Source organism: Vidua chalybeata, chromosome 25, assembly GCF_026979565.1.
Source record: "Vidua chalybeata isolate OUT-0048 chromosome 25, bVidCha1 merged haplotype, whole genome shotgun sequence".
In the NCBI taxonomy this organism is placed as follows: domain Eukaryota; kingdom Metazoa; phylum Chordata; class Aves; order Passeriformes; family Viduidae; genus Vidua; species Vidua chalybeata.
In genome coordinates, this window is record NC_071554.1 from 1 (window position 1) to 21,264 (window position 21,264).

The 21,264-nt window shown below is 51.5% G+C and overlaps 1 long non-coding RNA gene across 1 annotated transcript; it reads right to left on the minus strand.

The window, feature by feature from the left end:
• Window positions 1-14,256: 14,256 nt before the first annotated feature.
• Window positions 14,257-15,585, minus strand: LOC128799855 (uncharacterized). Its single transcript, XR_008434848.1, has 2 exons — window positions 15,473-15,585; window positions 14,257-14,395 (listed from the first exon to the last, which is right to left on the minus strand). It is a non-coding gene; the product is annotated as an uncharacterized LOC128799855 (long non-coding RNA).
• Between the last annotated feature and the right edge of the window lie 5,679 nt (window positions 15,586-21,264).

Here is a 21,264-nt window from a genome sequence, read left to right on the forward strand (position 1 = left end):
ACAGTCCCAGGGGAACCCTACAAACTGACATCAGGAACCTGGGCTGGCCACTTTTCTTTTCCCAGGGAAAAGGACCGGTCTGTGTCTCCAGGGCCTGTGGCCCTGAAGTGGCCGGACACCTCCAAAAATCCAAACGATCGAAGATGTGTCGCAGACCCAATCTGCCCCCACCTCAAACCTGTGCTGCCCTGACAGTCCCAAGGGAACCCTACAAACTGACATCAGGAACCTGGGCTGGCCACTTTTCTTTCCCAGGGAAAAGGACCGGTCTGTGTCTCCAGGGGCTTGTGGCCCTGAGTGGCCGGACACCTCCAAAAATCCAAACGATCGGGGATGTGTCGCAGACCCAAGCTGCCCCCACCTCAAACCTGTGCTGCCCTGACAGTCCCAAGGGAACCCTACAAACTGACATCAGGAACCTGGGCTGGCCACTTTTCTTTCCCAAGGAAAAGGGCTGATCTTTGCCTCCAGGGGCCTGTGGCCCTGAGTGCCGGACACCTCCAAAAATCCAAACGATCGAAGATGTGTCGCAGACCCAAGCTGCCCCCAGCTCAAACCTGTGCTGCCCTGACAGTCCCAAGGGAACCCTACAAACTGACATCAGGAACCTGGGCTGGCCACTTTTCTTTCCCAGGAAAAGGACCGGTCTGTGTCTCCAGGGGCCTGTGCCCTGAGTGGCCGGACACCTCCAAAAATCCAAACGATCGAAGATGTGTCGCAGACCCAAGCTGCCCCACCTCAAACCTGTGCTGCCCTGACAGTCCCAAGGGAACCCTACAAACTGACATCAGGAACCTGGGCTGGCCACTTTTCTTTCCCAAGGAAAAAGGCTGATCTTTGCCTCCAGGGGCCTGTGGCCCTGAGTGGCCGGACACCTCCAAAAATCCAAACGATCAAAGATGTGTCGCAGACCCAAGCTGCCCTCACCTCAAACCTGTGCTGCCCTGACAGTCCCAAGGGAACCCTACAAACTGACATCAGGAACCTGGGCTGGCCACTTTTCTTTCCCAGGGAAAAGGACCGGTCTCTGTCTCCAGGGGCCTGTGGCCCTGAGTGGCCGGACACCTCCAAAAATCCAAACGATCGAGGATGTGTCGCAGACCCAAGCTGCCCCCACCTCAAACCTGTGCTGCCCTGACAGTCCCAAGGGAACCCTACAAACTGACATCAGGAACCTGGGCTGGCCACTTTTCTTTCCCAGGGAAAAGGACCGGCGTGTGTCTCCAGGGGCCTGTGGCCCTGAGTGGCCGGACACCTCCAAAAATCCAAACGATCGAGGATGTGTCGCAGACCAAGCTGCCCCCACCTCAAACCTGTGCTGCCCTGACAGTCCCAAGGGAACCCTACAAACTGACATCAGGAACCTGGGCTGGCCACTTTTCTTTCCCAGGGAAAAGGACCGGTCTGTGTCTCCAGGGGCCTGTGGCCCTGAGTGGCCGGACACCTCCAAAAATCCAAACGATCGAGGATGTGTCGCAGACCCAAGCTGCCCCACCTCAAACCTGTGCTGCCCTGACAGTCCCAAGGGAACCCTACAAACTGACATCAGGAACCTGGGCTGGCCACTTTTCTTTCCCATGGAAAAAGGCTGATCTTTGCCTCCAGGGGCCTGTGACCCTGAGTGGCCGGACACCTCCAAAAATCCAAACGATGGAAGATGTGTCGCAGACCCAAGCTGCCCCCACCTCAAACCTGTGCTGCCCTGACAGTCCCAAGGGAACCCTACAAACTGACATCAGGAACCTGGGCTGGCCACTTTTCTTTCCCAGGGAAAAGGACCGGTCTCTGTCTCCAGGGGCCTGTGGCCCTGAAGTGGCCGGACGCCTCCAAAAATCCAAACGATCGAAGATGTGTCGCAGACCCAAGCTGCCCCCAACTCAAACCTCTGCTGCCCTGACAGTCCCAAGGGAACCCTACAAACTGACATCAGGAACCTGGGCTGGCCACTTTTCTTTCCCAGGGAAAAGGACCGGTCTTGTCTCCAGGGGCCTGTGGCCTGAGTGGCCGGACACCTCCAAAATCCAAACGATCGAAGATGTGTCGCAGACCAAGCTGCCCCCACCTCAAACCTGTGCTGCCCTGACAGTCCCAAGGGAACCCTACAAACTGACATCAGGAACCTGGGCTGGCCACTTTTCTTTCCCAGGGAAAAGGACCGTCTGTGTCTCCAGGGGCCTGTGGCCCTGAAGTGGCCGGACACCTCCAAAAATCCAAACGATCGAAGATGTGTCGCAGACCCAAGCTGCCCCCACCTCAAACCTGTGCTGCCCTGACAGTCCCAAGGGAACCCTACAAACTGACATCAGGAACCTGGGCTGGCAACTTTTCTTTCCCATGGAAAAGGTCCGGTCTGTGTCTCCAGGGACCTGTGGCCCTGAGTGGCCGGGACACCTCCAAAAATCCAAACGATCGAAGATGTGTCGCAGACCCAAGCTGCCCCCACCTCAAACCTGTGCTGCCCTGACAGTCCCAAGGGAACCCTACAAACTGACATCAGGAACCTGGGCTGGCCACTTTTCTTTCCCAGGGAAAAGGACCGGTCTTGTCTCCAGGGGCCTGTGGCCCTGAAGTGTCCGGACACCTCCAAAAATCCAAACGATCGAGATGTGTCGCAGACCCAAGCTGCCCCCACCTCAAACCTGTGCTGCCCTGACAGTCCCAAGGGAACCCTACAAACTGACATCAGGAACCTGGGCTGGCCACTTTTCTTTCCCAGGGAAAAGGACTGGTCTTTGTCTCCAGGGGCCTGTGGCCCTGAGTGGCCGGACACCTCCAAAAATCCAAACGATCGAGGATGTGTCGCAGACCCAAGCTGCCCCCACCTCAAACCTGTGCTGCCCTGACAGTCCCAAGGGAACCCTACAAACTGACATCAGGAACCTGGGCTGGCCACTTTTCTTTCCCAAGGAAAAAGGCTGATCTTTGCTTCCAGCGGCCTGTGACCCTGACTGGCCGGACACCTCCAAAAATCCAAACGATCGAAGATGTGTCGCAGACCCAAGCTGCCCCCAGCTCAAACCTGTGCTGCCCTGACAGTCCCAAGGGAACCCTACAAACTGACATCAGGAACCTGGGCTGGCCACTTTTCTTTCCCAAGGAAAATGGCTGATCTTTGACTCCAGGGGCCTGTGGCCCTGACTGGCCGGACACCTCCAAAAATCCAAACGATCGAAGATGTGTCGCAAACCCAAGCTGCCCCCACCTCAAACCTGTGCTGCCCTGACAGTCCCAAGGGAACCCTACAAACTGACATCAGGAACCTGGGCTGGCCACTTTTCTTTCCCAAGGAAAAAGGCTGATCTTTGCTTCCAGCGGCCAGTGACCCTGACTGGCCGGACACCTCCAAAAATCCAAACGATCGAAGATGTGTTGCAGGCCCAAGCTGCCCCCACCTCAAACCTGTGCTGCCCTGACAGTCCCAAGGGAACCCTACAAACTGACATCAGGAACCTGGGCTGGCCACTTTTCTTTCCCAAGGAAAAAGGCTGATCTTTGTCTCCAGGGCCTGTGGCCCTGAATGGCCGGACACCTCCAAAAATCCAAACGATCGAAGATGTGTCGCAGACCCAAGCTGCCCCCACCTCAAACCTGTGCTGCCCTGACAGTCCCAAGGGAACCCTACAAACTGACATCAGGAACCTGGGCTGGCCACTTTTCTTTCCCAAGGAAAAGGACCAGTCTTTGTCTCCAGGGGCCTGTGGCCCTGAAGTGGCCGGACACCTCCAAAAATCCAAACGATCGAGATGTGTCGCAGACCCAAGCTGCCCCCACCTCAAACCTGTGCTGCCCTGACAGTCCCAAGGGAACCCTACAAACTGACATCAGGAACCTGGGCTGGCCACTTTTCTTTCCCAGGGAAAAGGTCCGGTCTGTGTCTCCAGGGACCTGTGGCTCTGAGTGGCGGGACACCTCCAAAAATCCAAACGATCGTAGATGTGTCGCAGACCCAAGCTGCCCCCACCTCAAACCTGTGCTGCCCTGACAGTCCCAAGGGAACCCTACAAACTGACATCAGGAACCTGGGCTGGCCACTTTTCTTTCCCAGGGAAAAGGACTGGTCTTTGTCTCCAGGGGCCTGTGGCCCTGAGTGGCCGGACACCTGCAAAAATCCAAACGATCGAGGATGTGTCGCAGACCCAAGCTGCCCCCACCTCAAACCTGTGCTGCCCTGACAGTCCCAAGGGAACCCTACAAACTGACATCAGGAACCTGGGCTGGCCACTTTTCTTCACCAAGGAAAAAGGCTGATCTTTGCTTCCAGGGGCCTGTGACCCTGACTGGCCGGACACCTCCAAAAATCCAAACGATCGAAGATGTGTCGCAGACCCAAGCTGCCCCCACCTCAAACCTGTGCTGCCCTGACAGTCCCAAGGGAACCCTACAAACTGACATCAGGAACCTGGGCTGGCCACTTTTCTTTCCCAAGGAAAAGGCTGATCTTTGTCTCCAGGGCCTGTGGCCCTGACTGGCCGGACACCTCCAAAAATCCAAACGATCGAAGATGTGTCGCAAACCCAAGCTGCCCCCACCTCAAACTGTGCTGCCCTGACAGTCCCAGGGAACCCTACAAACTGACATCAGGAACCTGGGCTGGCCACTTTTCTTTCCCAAGGAAAAGGCTGATCTTTGTCTCAGGGGCCTGTGGCCCTGACTGGCCGGACACCTCCAAAAATCCAAACGATCGAAGATGTGTTGCAGGCCCAAGCTGCCCCCACCTCAAACCTGTGCTGCCCTGACAGTCCCAAGGGAACCCTACAAACTGACATCAGGAACCTGGGCTGGCCACTTTTCTTTCCCAAGGAAAAAGGTTGATCTTTGACGCTACGGGCCTGTGGCCCTGACTGGCCGGACACCTCCAAAAATCCAAACGATCGAAGATGTGTCGCAAACCCAAGCTGCCCCCACCTCAAACCTGTGCTGCCCTGACAGTCCCAAGGGAACCCTACAAACTGACATCAGGAACCTGGGCTGGCCACTTTTCTTTCCCAAGGAAAAGGACCAGACTTTGTCTCCAGGGGCCTGTGGCCCTGAAGTGGCCGGACACCTCCAAAAATCCAAACGATCGAGGATGTGTCGCAGACCCAAGCTGCCCCCACCTCAAACCTGTGCTGCCCTGACAGTCCCAAGGGAACCCTACAAACTGACATCAGGAACCTGGGCTGGCCACTTTCTTTCCCAGGAAAAAGGCTGATCTTTGTCTCCAGGGGCTGTGGCCCTGAGTGGCCGGACACCTCCAAAAATCCAAACGATCGAGGATGTGTCGCAGACCCAAGCTGCCCCCACCTCAAACCTGTGCTGCCCTGACAGTCCCAAGGGAACCCTACAAACTGACATCAGGAACCTGGGCTGGCCACTTTTCTTTCCCAGGAAAAAGGACCGGTCTGTGTCTCCAGGGCCCTGTGGCCCTGAGTGGCCGGACACCTCCAAAAATCCAAACGATCGAGGATGTGTCGCAGACCCAAGCTGCCCCCACCTCAAACCTGTGCTGCCCTGACAGTCCCAAGGGAACCCTACAAACTGACATCAGGAACCTGGGCTGGCCACTTTTCTTTCCCAAGGAAAAGGACCGGTCTGTGTCTCCAGGGGCCTGTGGCCCTGAGTGGCCGGACACCTCCAAAAATACAAACGATCGAAGATGTGTCGCAGACCCAAGCTGCCCCCACCTCAAACCTGTGCTGCCCTGACAGTCCCAAGGGAACCCTACAAACTGACATCAGGAACCTGGGCTGGCCACTTTTCTTTCCCAAGGAAAAAGGCTGATCTTTGCCTCCAGGGACCTGTGGCCCTGACTGGCCGGACACCTCCAAAAATCCAAACGATCGAAGATGTGTCGCAGACCCAAGCTGCCCCCACCTCAAACCTGTGCTGCCCTGACAGTCCAAGGGAACCCTACAAACTGACATCAGGAACCTGGGCTGGCCAGTTTTCTTTCCCAGGGAAAAGGACCGGTCTTTGTCTCCAGGGGCCTGTGGCCCTGACACCTCCAAAAATCCAAACGATCGAAGATGTGTCGCAGACCCAAGCTGCCCCCACCTCAAACCTGTGCTGCCCTGACAGTCCCAAGGGAACCCTACAAACTGACATCAGGAACCTGGGCTGGCCACTTTTCTTTCCCAGGGAAAAGGACCGGTCTGTGTCTCCTGGGGCCTGTGGCCCTGAAGTGGCCGGACACCTCCAAAAATCCAAACGATCGAAGATGTGTCGCAGACCCAAGCTGCCCCACCTCAAACCTGTGCTGCCCTGACAGTCCCAAGGGAACCCTACAAACTGACATCAGGAACCTGGGCTGGCCACTTTTCTTTCCCAGGGAAAAGGACCGGTCTGTGCCTCCAGGGGCCTGTGGCCCTGACTGGCCGGACACCTCCAAAAATCCAAACGACCGAAGATGTGTCGCAGACCCAAGCTGCCCCCACCTCAAACCTGTGCTGCCCTGACAGTCCCAAGGGAACCCTACAAACTGACATCAGGAACCTGGGCTGGCCACTTTTCTTTCCCAAGGAAAAAGGATGATCTTTGTCTCCAGGGGCCTGTGGCCCTGAGTGGCCGGACACCTCCCAAAATCCAAACGATCGAAGATGTGTCGCAGACCCAAGCTGCCCCCACCTCAAACCTGTGCTGCCCTGACAGTCCCAAGGGAACCCTACAAACTGACATCAGGAACCTGGGCTGGCCACTTTTCTTTCCCAAGGAAAAAGGCTGATCTTTGCCTCCAGGGGCCTGTGGCCCTGAGTGGCCGGCCACCTCCAAAAATCCAAACGATCGAAGATGTGTCGCAGACCCAAGCTGCCCCCACCTCAAACCTGTGCTGCCCTGACAGTCCCAAGGGAACCCTACAAACTGACATCAGGAACCTGGGCTGGCCACTTTTCTTTCCCAAGGAAAAAGGCTGATCTTTGCCTCCAGGGGCCTGTGGCCCTGACTGGCCAGACACCTCCAAAAATCCAAACGATCGAAGATGTGTCGCAGACCCAAGCTGCCCCCACCTCAAACCTGTGCTGCCCTGACAGTCCCAAGGGAACCCTACAAACTGACATCAGGAACCTGGGCTGGCCACTTTTCTTTCCCAGGGAAAAGGCTGATCTTTGCCTCCAGGGGCCTGTGGCCCTGACTGGTCGGACACCTCCAAAAATCCAAACGATCGAAGATGTGTCGCAGACCCAAGCTGCCCTCACCTCAAACCTGTGCTGCCCTGACAGTCCCAAGGGAACCCTACAAACTGACATCAGGAACCTGGGCTGGCCACTTTTCTTTCCCAGGGAAAAGGACCGGTCTGTGTCTCCAGGGACCTGTGGCCCTGAGTGGCCGGACAACTCCAAAAATCCAAACGATCGAGGATGTGTCGCAGACCCAAGCTGCCCCCACCTCAAACCTGTGCTGCCCTGACAGTCCCAAGGGAACCCTACAAACTGACATCAGGAACCTGGGCTGGCCACTTTTCTTTCCCAAGGAAAAAGGCTGATCTTTGCCTCCAGGGGCCTGTGGCCCTGAGTGGCCGGACACCTCCAAAAATCCAAACGATCGAAGATGTGTCGCAGACCCAAGCTGCCCCCACCTCAAACCTGTGCTGCCCTGACAGTCCCAAGGGAACCCTACAAACTGACATCAGGAACCTGGGCTGGCCACTTTTCTTTCCCAGGGAAAAGGACCGGTCTTTGTCTCCAGGGGCCTATGGCCCTGACTGGCCATACAACTCCAAAAATCCAAACGATCGAAGATGTGTCGCAGACCCAAGCTGCCCCCACCTCATACCTGTGCTGCCCTGACAGTCCCAAGGGAACCCTACAAACTGACATCAGGAACCTGGGCTGGCCACTTTTCTTTCCCAAGGAAAAAGGCTGATCTTTGCCTCCAGGGGCCTGTGGCCCTGAGTAGCCGGACACCTCCAAAAATCCAAACGATCGAAGATGTGTCGCAGACCCAAGCTGCCCCCACCTCAAACCTGTGCTGCCCTGACAGTCCCAAGGGAACCCTACAAACTGACATCAGGAACCTGGGCTGGCCACTTTTCTTTCCCAAGGAATAAGGCTGATCTTTGCTTCCAGGGGCCTGTGGCCCTGACTGGTCAGACACCTCCAAAAATCCAAATGATCGAAGATGTGTCGCAGACCCAAGCTGCCCCCACCTCAAACCTGTGCTGCCCTGACAGTCCCAAGGGAACCCTACAAACTGACATCAGGAACCTGGGCTGGCCACTTTTCTTTCCCAAGGGAAAAGGACCGGTCTGTGTCTCCAGGGGCCTGTGGCCCTGAAGTGGCCGAACTCCTCCAAAAATCCAAACGATCGAAGATGTGTCGCAGACCCAAGCTGCCCCCACCTCAAACCTGTGCTGCCCTGACAGTCCCAAGGGAACCCTACAAACTGACATCAGGAACCTGGGCTGGCCACTTTTCTTTCCCAAGGAAAAAGGCTGATCTTTGCCTCCAGGGGCCTGTGGCCCTGAGTGGCCGGACACCTCCAAAAATCCAAACGATTGAAGATGTGTCGCAGACCCAAGCTGCCCCCACCTCAAACCTGTGCTGCCCTGACAGTCCCAAGGGAACCCTACAAACTGACATCAGGAACCTGGGCTGGCCACTTTTCTTTCCCAAGGAAAAGGACTGATCTTTGGCTCCAGGGGCCTGTGGCCCTGAAGTGGCCGGACACCTCCAAAAATCCAAACGATCGAAGATGTGTCGCAGACCCAAGCTGCCCCCACCTCAAACCTGTGCTGCCCTGACAGTCCCAAGGGAACCCTACAAACTGACATCAGGAACCTGGGCTGGGCACTTTTCTTTCCCAGGGAAAAGGACCGGTCAGTGTCTCCAGGGGCCTGTGGCACTGAAGTGGCCGGACACCTCCAAAAATCCAAATGATCGAAGATGTGTCGCAGACCCAAGCTGCCCTCACCTCAAACCTGTGCTGCCCTGACAGTCCCAAGGGAACCCTACAAACTGACATCAGGAACCTGGGCTGGCCACTTTTCTTTCCTAAGGAAAAAGGATGATCTTTGCCTCCAGGGGCCTGTGGCCCTGAGTGGCCGGACACCTCCAAAAATCCAAACGACCGAAGATGTGTCGCAGACCCAAGCTGCTCCCAACTCAAACCTGTGCTGCCCTGACAGTCCCAAGGGAACCCTACAAACTGACATCAGGAACCTGGGCTGGCCACTTTTCTTTCCCAAGGAAAAAGGCTGATCTTTGCCTCCAGGGGCCTGTGGCCCTGAATGGCCGGACACCTCCAAAAATCCAAACGATCGAAGATGTGTCGCAGACCCAAGCTGCCCCCACCTCAAACCTGTGCTGCCCTGACAGTCCCAAGGGAACCCTACAAACTGACATCAGGAACCTGGGCTGGCCACTTTTCTTTCCCAAGGAAAAAGGCTGATCTTTGCCTCCAGGGGCCTGTGGCCCTGACTGGTCAGACAATTCCAAAAATCCAAATGATCGAAGATGTGTCGCAGACCCAAGCTGCCCTCACCTCAAACCTGTGCTGCCCTGAGAGTCCCAAGGGAACCCTACAAACTGACATCAGGAACCTGGGCTGGCCACTTTTCTTTCCCAGGGAAAAGGACCGGTCAGTGGCTCCAGGGGCCTGTGGCACTGACTGGTCAGACAATTCCAAAAATCCAAATGATCGAAGATGTGTCGCAGACCCAAGCTGCCCTCACCTCAAACCTGTGCTGCCCTGACAGTCCCAAGGGAACCCTACAAACTGACATCAGGAACCTGGGCTGGCCACTTTTCTTTCCCAAGGAAAAGGACCGGTCAGTGGCTCCAGGGGCCTGTGGCCCTGACTGGTCAGACAATTCCAAAAATCCAAATGATCGAAGATGTGTCGCAGACGCAAGCTGCCCCCACCTCAAACCTGTGCTGCCCTGACAGTCCCAAGGGAACCCTACAAACTGACATCAGGAACCTGGGCTGGCCACTTTTCTTTCCCAGGGAAAAGGACCGGTCAGTGGCTCCAGGGGCCTGTGGCCCTGACTGGTCAGACAATTCCAAAAATCCAAATGATCGAAGATGTGTCGCAGACCCAAGCTGCCCTCACCTCAAACCTGTGCTGCCCTGACAGTCCCAAGGGAACCCTACAAACTGACATCAGGAACCTGGGCTGGCCACTTTTCTTTCCCAAGGAAAAAGGCTGATCTTTGCCTCCAGGGGCCTGTGGCCCTGACTGCCCAGACACCTCCAAAAATCCAAACGATCGAAGATGTGTCGCAGACCCAAGCTGCCCCCAACTCAAACCTGTGCTGCCCTGACAGTCCCAAGGGAACCCTACAAACTGACATCAGGAACCTGGGCTGGCCACTTTTCTTTCCCAGGGAAAAGGACCTGTCTGTATCTACAGGGGCCTGTGGCCCTGAGTGGCCGGACACCTCCAAAAATCCAAACGATCGAAGATGTGTCGCAGACCCAAGCGTAAAAAATCCCGCGGGGGCGGCGCTGGCGTCAGGGTGGCGTGCAGGCAGCGCAGTAGACAGACAGATTTCCTCGTTTTTCCCGCCCTTTTTCCCGCCTTATTTGTAAGGTCTAGGCGGTCCCTGCCAACCCATTCCCAAGATGGCGGCCGCGGGAGGACCTTGGTGGGGTGCTGCAGTACCGCACTCTGGCCACAAGGCGGCAGCACTGCCGCCCGCCTTGGCCGGGCGCCGCCGCCCGCCCTGGGGCTGCAGGCGGGGAAGGCGCGCAAAGAAGAACAGGTGCGACCCTCTTCAAAACATCGTCCACAATAAATGCCCCAAAACATCCCGCTCGAAGAAGCCACCAACAGAAAAGAAAAAACCTGCCTTTAACCAATAAGAACCAAATTAAAAAACCTTTTCTTTTAAACTATATTTCAGTCTATTTGATTCTTATATTTTTCATATTGATATTCGCATTTTAATTTATAATGTATATTGATGTATAATGATAATTTTATAATTTCTTACATTCATTCCTATTACTTATAATTTATTTTGTTTTATTTTATATCTTTATACATATCTTAAGGTATTGATTACATATTTCTGTATTTAGATTGATATTTCTAAAAGGTTCATATTGTTTATAATAAAAACCCTGCCTCTACCCAATTCAAAACCTAAAAAAACCCTTTCTTTTTAACCGTGTTTAAATTTATCTATGTTTTATGCATTTATATTGAAATTTACATTGTAAATGTAGATTGATGTATGGTGTTATTTATATTCTATCTCTTCCTATTACTTATTTTTATTTACACTTTATATTTTTATATATATCTTTATACATTGATTATCTATTTCTATATTTAGAATTATATCAAAATAAAATGCATCTTCATGTTTTTTAAAATAAAAACCCTGCCTCTAACCAAATAAAAACCAAAAAAGCTCTAATTTATTTTATTTATATGTATAACTTTTATAATAAAAACCCTGCCTACTATCAAATAGAAAATAAAAAAAAACTCTTTATTTTAAACTATATTTGAATATTTCTATATTTATGCTTTTGATATTTGCCTTTATTGGTTCTTACATATTACATTACAGTATATTAATGTACTATATTTAGATATATAAAATATATGACATGTAATGTGGTCTAATAAGACATATACGGTGTAATATGCATTATGTATTGTATCGATTTCTATGATTTTGTATTTTATCTACCTACATATATTACTTATACATTTCTATATTGCTATATTATATGGGTTTTGTTTGTATTTATAATCTATATTTATATGTACTTATATAATCATATAAAATACTCTATACCAAACATTATAATATCTTACAGTAATAGATAATATTATTTATGTTACATGTTCTATTTATATGTATTCTCTTTATATTTAAAATTGAAGTTTTATATTCCCAATTTTATATTTCTATATTTGTTTTCTTACATTATAGTTATAGTTATAATTTTGCATTTAAAATCCAATACCTAAAACTAAAATGCCAATACAAACAGCACCAAATTCCCACCAATACCGTCCAAAAATATTAGAATGGCTCCACCAGCCAACCAACTACCAGCAAAAAAACCCCACACTACACTCTTTTCACTAACAATTCTTATCCCATCACAAAAATGAAACAAAACAAAAAAAAAAAACTATAGAAACCCACACAGCAAATAACAAAAACCACTAAAAAGAAAAAAAAAAAATCCAACTTACTAAACTCCAAACCCTACAACAGATCCAGAGCGTTACTAAAAAAAAAAAAAAAAAAAACCAACCAAAACTCTACCTCTACACTAACTCATAAAGAGAACCCAATACTCTATAAAAATAAACTAAAAAAACCACCAAAGCAATTACCGATATAAAAAAAATCTAAACCACTAAGAAACAAAAAAATCACCACTCAAGTAAAATATCTACCTAAAAAAATCCACGATATAAACACCCATGTTCCCAAAAATAAAACGAATAAAAAAGAACCACCTAATACATAAAACTACAAAAAAACCCACCTTATATTAAGAACAATTTAAAAATTCTTCCTAACTCCATGAATCCATAACGCCTCAAACCATCAAAACGAAAATACCACCTAGAAATAAACACCAAGCCAAAAGAAAAATGTAACCGTAAACAATATCTCTCAAATTATCCACAACAATAAAACATACACGACAACCAAATAAAGCAAATGAATAAAACCCCTAAAATATAATAAACAATAATGCAATTATCAATATTATAAAACCCTCACAAATTAACTACAGGACACTACCTCAAACCCAACAAAACAAATACTACATACTCACCCTTGTAAAAGCCACCACAATCCAATTAAAAAGCTACCCTCTACTTCATGCTACGACCCATAAAAACCATTGTAAACCTTAAAAAATATAACTTTTAATTTTATTTTTATAACATAAAAATATTATTTCAAAATCCAACAAAAAAAAAATCAAAACAAATCAAAACAAAAAAAAATTCCAACAAATCCCACGGAAAAAAAAAATCCAACAACAAAACTCAATCCAAATAAATCCTTGTCATCAGCACCTGAACCAAGAACCATAACATTCAAGAAGTACACCATGTCCCTTATCATACACCAACCACGAACAAAATAAAACGATACAATCAATTCCTAAGAACCACCTCCAAAGCGCTACACCAAGGACCTTCGGAAAATGAAAAGCCGCGCTGCCGGCACCGGGCGGAGCGCGGCTCCCGGCAGGAAAGCGGCTCCTGCGGCAGGCAGAGGCGGCGCCGCGCCGGGAGCCCCCCGCCCGCTCCCCCTGCCCGGCGGGGCCGGCACCGGGCCCAGGGGGCCCCGGCGGCGCCCGAGCCCCGCGCCCGGAGCGGACGGAGCGGCCGGCACCGGCCGGCACCGGCGCAGCGCCCGCGCCGCCTCTCCCGCCCGCCGGCCCGGCAAAGCTCCCCTCGGCTCCGCACGCCTCGCTCCGGCGCGGCTCCGGCAGTCCCGCGCCAGCCCGGCCGCGCCCAAGTCCCCTTCCACCTCGGCAGCTCCCCGGGCAACGCCAGCAGCTCCCGCGCCACAGCCTTGGCTGCCGGGCCAGGGGCACAAGAAGCTCCCTCCAATGCAGCGGCACAGCCCGATCCCAACCCTTCAAACGCTGCGAGAGCTGCAGCCTCCTTCAATTCACGAAATTGACGCCACACTCAGGTGCTCACCTCACTTCAACAAGGCAAATAAATGTGTTCTCCCCTTCAACTTCATTCCCCATGAGAGCAGAAAAGAAGGGGCTGTCCTCAAATGAAATCCCTCAAATTGTGGGAACCTTTAAAATCAGAGGGTTTTGGGAAAGCTGCAAAAGGCAGGCCTCAGAAACAGCAGAACTGCGATTCGAGCTAAGCAGTAGACATAAGATTTGTCAGCAGAAAAATTATATAAGTAGAGGTTAACTACAAATACAATTTTTTCTGTGCTGGATTTCTCCTCGAGAAGGCTGCCAGCATGTAACCCTTATCACCACCACTTCATTGGGCCCAGAAATCACAGCCTTCAGACCAGCAGCGTGGGACCCTGGCCACTGCCCCTCCACTGGCACCTTTCCGAAGCATTGCACAACATTCCAGTAATACACTGCATTTTCAACAGGCAGCCTGTCTGACTCTCATCCTGACCCTAAAAATGCACTAAGGAATTCTAAAACAGCCCTTAGGAAGGTGTAACAGTACCCTAAAAGACACCAGACAAGTCCTAAAAAGCCTTCCAAAATCCCCTAAATATTCCTAATAGTCCTGCAAAAACACTCAAGGAAACCTGCTCAGCCTCCAAACCCTTCCTGGTGCTCTCTTGCCCACAGATGTCATCCCTACCTTTCTCCAGGGGGTCCCGTTGTCCTCTGAGGGTTCTGTCGTTGTCCTGGTGTGAGGGTCACTGCCTTGTCCTAGCGGGAGCGTTCCGGTGTGCTCTCGCTGTTAGGGTTGCTGTGTGGTGCTGCTGCTGGCAGGGCTGAAAAGGGAAAAGGCTCTTGTTAGGGGGCTGCTTAGGCTGAGGTTAGGGCTGGGGGGAGAGGTGGTGCTCCTGTACCCTAACTTGCCTCCTAAGCTGTACCCTGTAGCCCTGATCTCCACTGCACTGTCCAGCCCTCAAGCCCTCGCCCTTTACCCCTCAACCCCTCCCTCTGCCCCCCAGCCCTCAGGCTCTGTGTGTCACCCTCGAGCCCCCCCTTTGCCCCTCAAGCCCCCTCTCAGCTGCCCCTCAGCTCCTGTGCGTCACCCTTAATCCCTCTCCTTTGCCCCTCAGCCCCCAGCTTCTCTGAGGCACCCTCCAGCTGCCCCTGCCCCCCTCAGCATCTCTCTGTCACCCACTGTCCCCTCTCCCTGTGCCTCCCTCAGCTCCCAGCCTCTGTCACCCTCAAGCCCCCACAGTGCCCCTCAAGCTGCCCCTCAGCCTCTATGTGCCGTGCCATGAAAAGACCTGAAAAAAACATGAAAATTCCCTAAAAAACCCTCATCTTCAAAATGAACTAAAAGCCCCACAAAAACATAAAAATAGCCTCAGAATACTCTTAAAATACTATAAAAAATACCCTACTTTTAAAAAACCCCTAAAACACACCTAAATATCCCAAAGAACCTTTAAACAAATCCCTAAATATTCCTAAAAGAGCTCTAAAAATACCCCAAAAATCCTTAAAATGCCCTGATAAGACCCTAAAAAAACCTAAAAGTTCCCTCAAAAGACCTAAAAATACCCTAGTCCTAAGAGTCCTCCACATACCCTCAATAGTCCTAAAAAAGCCCTAAACATTTTTAAATAGTCCTTAAAAAGCCCCAAGAACACCCAAAAAACCCCCTAAAAATTCTAATTAGTAGTAAGAAAGCCCTTAAAATACCCTAAAAAAAATCTTTTAAAATCCCTGAAAAAACTCTAAAAGTATCCTAAATATTCCCAGAAAATTCCTTAAAAGCTCCTGTGAAAAAAAACCCCTAAAATATCCTTTAAAAGCCCTAAAAAAAACCCTAAAAAAGTGCTTAGTTCCCAACCTCTACCAGTCACTCTCTAGCCAGCAAACATCATCCCTACCTTTTCATTAGGGTCACTGCCTGCAGCTGCTGGGAGGGTTCTGGGGCTGTCCCAGCATTAGGGTCACTGCCTGCAGCTGCTGTTGAGGAACACTGGTGTTCTAGGGGTGTGTTTAGGGTGAGCGCTGCTGCTGTACCCTAACCCTTCCTGGTACCCCGTGTCCTGTCCTTTGTACCCCTAACCCTCAGGGTCAGCTCTCCACCTGTCAAGTCCCCCCATTTTTGCCCCTCAGCCCGCAATGCCTGTGTGTCACCCCAAGCCCCCCAACACTGTCCTGTGGCCCCCTAACCTCCACCGTGCACTTTCCACCCTTGTAGGGGTGGTTTTAAGGGTGAGGTTAAGGGTGCTGTGAGGGCTGGTTCACCTGTCACCCTCAGGCACCCCCCACTTTGTCCCTCAGGACAGCCCCTGCCTCTCAGCCTCCTTGTGTCACCCTCAGGTTCCCACCGCAGCCTCTCAGGGTCTCTGTGCCACCCTGGAGCCCCCCTTTTTACTCCTAAAGACCCCTTCTGCCTCTCAGCTGCCCCCATGTTCTGTGTCACCCTCCAGCCCCCTCCCCTCAGCCCCAGGTGCCTTTGTGACACCGCACAGCCCACAGACGTCGTCCCTGCCTGTTTTCTTTGGGTGTTGTCCTGCTGCGAGGGCCGCACTATCCCCACGAGTCCGGGCTCCCATGTCCTGCTGGAGGGAGTCACACCTGGGGGATGGGAGGAGTGAGGGATGGGGCAGGGGCGGGATGGGGAGGGGTGAAGGGTGGAGAGAGACTGGGGATGGGGTGGGCTGGAAGGACAAGTAGGGGTGAGGGGTGAAGACGGGGAAACAGCAGAACAGGACAGGGGGGAAGAGGGACATTTGGAGGGGGCACCCCATATATCCCACACCAAAGCTGCAGCAAAATACAATTTTGGTTGCCAGGGCAAAGCCAAACACCACCTGCAAACTGACATCAGGAACCTGGGCTGGCCACTTTTCTTTCCCAGGGAAAAGGGCCGGTCTTTTTCTCAAGGGGCCTGCGGCCGGCCACTTCCAAAAAATCCAAACAACGAAGGATATGTCCCAGACCTAGCCTCCTGTGATGTCAGCGCCAGCGGCTGCTGCGATGTGACTTAGGAGGTGTCAGCGTGGTGGCAGGCAGGGGCCAGGAGGTGGTTCCCACCTACTCAGGCTCCACCTGGAGAAGGCGTTAGGCTGCCCACGAAGCAGGGGAGAGATTGTTCCCAGTGCCTGGCAGGGCTGGACCGTGGGCAAGGGCTGAGCTGAGCGGGAGCATAGCACTCCCAGCCCTCACTGCATTGTGCAACGCTCGCCACGCAGCCGAGTGAACAGCAGCAGCCTCCCCTCCGCTTACACTGCTGTGGGAATGGCTCAGCAGAGTGAGGGAAGACCGTGCTTTTGCTGCCTTCGGCTGGGGATTTCCCTGCTGCGAGGCCTGTGGTGCTGATGTGGGGCTGCAGCAGAGCCAGGTGCTGCCTGCTGCTGGGGAGCTGTGGGTTTGTGTGGTGTCCGGGGCACGGCAGCTCCCCTGGCTGCACGGAACTCAGGATGCTGTGGCTGGATGCTTGGGCCACTGCCACCGCCAGACCAAATCCTGGTCCCCCTGCTGTGCCACAACGGGAGAGCCCAGCCCGGCCCCAGCCTTTCCACTTTTACACAACTGTGTGCAGGAGTGATGTGTTTATTGCAAAAGAGCTTCTGGAGCGGAGACTCGAGAGACACAATATTCAGTGTGTGGGATCTGAGGTCTGTTTGTCAGATGGTTTCAGTTAAGACCTCGCCAGTCTTAACATCCTGCCAAGCCCACACACCTGATTCACAGCTGACATCAAGGAAAGGGGCAAAGAAGCTATTGCACGTTTGTTTTCCTCTTTGGGACAACTACCCCTTTTCCTAAGAATCAGATTTGTTTTCTCAGCCTTCCACCTAGAGGCCTAAGCGAGCCTTTACAGCTTAGTCTAAATGTTCTGATTTATTGTCTCAGCTTTGTGGAACGAGCATTTGAGATGAGAAGGATGATGAGATGCAGAAAGCAGGTTAATGATTAGCCAAGGCTGGTTAATGTCACTTCCCAATTCTGCTGAGAAGCTCATGTTCTTTGTTGGTCTTGTCTGTCTAATCTGATGTGCAGAAATGAAAACTTGTCCTTAGGTTTATAATCTTAAATTCTCTCTGCAGTAACTACGAGCAAATTCTGATTGCTCAGAGCAGGAGGTGGATCTGTTGTGCCTCACCCCTGTCCCTGTTTGCAATCCTGCCTCTTTACAAACCAGGAAGAGCAGCACCTCCTTCCCTTCCTCCCTGCTCCATGCAGTGTTTCTGTGAGGGTGGAAAGTTGCCCGTTTTGGTAGAAAATAATTGCATTTTGGTAGAAAACGCGTTTTCATGAAAACAGGACGCTGGCTTTTGCTTCCCATTTCAGTTTGCTTTAACAGACACATTAATGTGGTGATGAAATTAAGGGAAAAACCTGTGCATGCAATAGCTCCCTAAGAACCATGAACAGCAGTTACCCAGCAGCCTGTTCTGACTCCTCGGGAGGTGCTGTGCCTCGCCAGTAGCCTCAGTTTCTGGGTTTTGCTGCTATCACATGCTTCAGGCTGCTCCCACACAGCTGTGATCCCCACAGTCCTGTGGGAGGGTCTGCAGAGCTGCCCAGAGAGGAATGCTGTGGGGATGGGGGGTCTGAAATTTCCAAAGAAATGTGTTTGACTCTTCCTGAAGGGAGCAGTTGAGCACCTCCCATTGCAGTGCTGCTGGGCTGCTTCACTGCTCTGAGCATCACCAGGTTACAGTGCAATGGAAGTCTTCTGAGCAATAAATACTGATCCATTTAACATGACTATAAAAAATCCATGCCAATAACCTGTTGTAGCTTAAGGTATTTAAACAATTCTCTATCTTTTTGTAGTTCTCTGTAATAATAATTAAATGACCTTTAAAATGGCAGTGAGTGGAAAAATTGTGCAAAGCTGAATAGCAATTCAGCAACTGTGGAAGGAGATTGAAAATCAAGTAGAAAAAACTCACTTTGAAGTAAAGAGAAGTGAAGCAATCAAGTCTGAAGCTGGAAGTTTGTTCTTCATTTGTGCTGATTTACAGATCCCATTGGGCAGATGGGATAAATATGGGATCACTGAGCACCCAAGGGATCAGCAAACACCTCCCTATGCACAGGAGCTCCACTGGCCTCAGCTCCCCTTGAGCTCAGTGGTCACATCCGCCCCAGAGCAGGGGACAGCAGATTAGTGACAACAAATTTGCTTTGCCACAACCAGCAGCTGTTGGAGAGTGGTTGAAGCTGCTGCGGGTAATGCCTTGTGAAGGCTGCCCTAGAACAGAGACTGGATGGAGTTAAAGAATAAACTAGGGATTTATTAAAAGGTCTCAACGGATCCACCTTGGGCAGTACAAAAGCCCAGCCAGGGCTACACCCAAGATGAACCAAAATGGTCACAAAATGCACACCTGGTCACGGGGTCTCACACTTTTTGTAAGTTCTGGTCCATTTGCACGTTGGAGTTAATTGTCCAATTACAGCTTTAAGTTATGAAGTCCCATCCTTCTTGTTTTTCTCTCTTCAGACCACGTTGTTTCTGCTCTTGGGCCTGAGATTTGGATCATTTGTCCTTGGTCCCCAGCTAGAGCAGGAATTGTTTTGTTTCCCTGCTCTGTGAAGAGAGCTCACCATCCCTTAACATGAAGCTCAGACCTACACACTAAAGCAGCACAGAACCTGAAAAACATAAAAAGTTAAAACCTGAGGCATCAAGGGTTTTGGTCCTTCTGAGGATCCCTCACAAGGAGCTGCTTAAATCCCCTGTGTGTGCTCACCCAGCAGGTCTGAAACACGAGGCTGGAGAGGAAGGAGCCGGTCCCTCTTCCCCATACCCACCTGCCAGGCAGCAAAGGGCTCCTCTGCCCTTGTTGCTTTGATGGTTTCACCATAAAAGCCATCAGCAGGGCTGGGGACACACAGGGCTGGGGTGCACACAGCTGGGGCACTCTTGTGTGCCTTACTGCAGATACTTGGGGGCAAACAGTGATGGGTGACAGAGAGGGCAGAAGCACTGGCAGGTGACAGAGGGGGCAGAAGCACTGGCAGGAGACAGAGGGGGCAGAAGCACTGGCAGGAGACAGAGGCCAGGCCAGGCAGAGCCTGCAGCATCCTGGGAGAGGAGCTATTGCTGCGCTGCTGCTGGCACAGCCCCCTTTCTGGTATCGCCACTTTGCAGCCTTGCGCTGGATTTGATCCCTACAATACATGGGATTTATCTCTCTCACTTTCATGTGCCTTTAAGGAAACACCACTCTTTATCTCATTTCTGCTGCTTTTTATCATCGCAAAGAGTTTTTAATGAAATGAAAAAGCGTCTGTTTCTGTGGGCCGACGTGGCGTGGGTAATTTCAATATAAAACAAACAAGGCAGCTTTCAAAATTAAAATTTTATGTGTGGCATTTTCTCATTTAACGGAATGCACAAAGACGGGCAAAACCAATTAACGGGAGGTTGAGACTCAGCAACTGGCAAAATTAAACAACAGGACTCTGCAAATTGAATGATTTGTTCAAAGAAAGCTGGAGAAGGGGATGGAGAGGAGGGCGGAAGCAAGGCTGTGATCAAAAATCCACCACTTCTTAAAAATAACTGCAGACAACCTGCTTGTTAACTCTAGAGCCCCACAGGCCATGGGTGAAAACATTGGGGGATGGCATAGTCTGGCAACGCCAGCTTTTGGGGAGAGCTGGGGATGTCCCAAGTCAGGGCTTGGATGCTGTGAGTAGGAGGAGAAGTTGGCTCCCAAAACGTACCTGCCCCAGAGCAGCAGCTTGTGTCAGGTGCAGGGCTGCTCTAAGGACCCTTCAGGAGAGGGATGCTTCTATCCCCAGGTTTCCCTCTGCTTCCAAATCCCCTCCCACCAAGGAAAACATCAATTCCAGGAGTTAAGCTGGAGACAAGAAGGAAAGCAGGAAGGGGAGGCTGGAAGTGTCTGAGCAGGAGCAGAGGCAGCCTCTGCCCCCTGTGCTGCTCCTGCACAGGGCTGTGATCAGAGGAACACCGTGGGGGCTCCAGATGAACCATCTTAAAAGAGAGGAAGAGTGGAATTAAGGCTAATCACTTGCTATCAACCATCAGCCGGGGCTGTGCCTGCAGAGTTCAGCATTTACAGTCCCTGGGAGCCAACCTGAGCTGGGCTCTGATTGCTGCAATCACTGCAAAATGGGGCTGGGGCTTATTTGCCTATTTAGCTCATAATTTGTGGTGTTGAAGTGCTGAATTCTTTAAGGTGAGAAGGTGTCAGGACCATATTTAACTGGGAATTTAAGCCTGTTGGACCAGAGCAAGGCTGAGTCCTGCCTCATTGTACAAGTGAGTCAAGATTTCTCTTTGGTGTGCTACCCTTTGCTGGAGCCCCAGAGATCACAGTGGGAGAGTGTGTCTGCCTGGCAAATGAAATGTGGAGCAGCATTATTCCCTGTGCTTCCAGCTCTGGTTTCCACAGAGATGGAAAAGGCAAAAGTCACTTGCCAAGGAGGGGCAGCAGCCATCCAGCCCTTGCACGTGGCTGCTCAGCTACATGTCTTAAAAGAAGATGCAGTTCTTGGGGGGAAGAAGTTGGGAAGGGATGTGCTGAACACCCGTGGCAGCCTGGGCAGAAAGAGATCGTGCACTTAGCACCCACTTTTGCAGGAGACAGAGCTAATGTGGCGCTATTTCAGCCCAATGCTCTTTGTGGCTGACAGTCTGGAGGTGCCAGATGGAAGGAGGGGGCCCTAAGCCCGGGTCTGGAGGGGG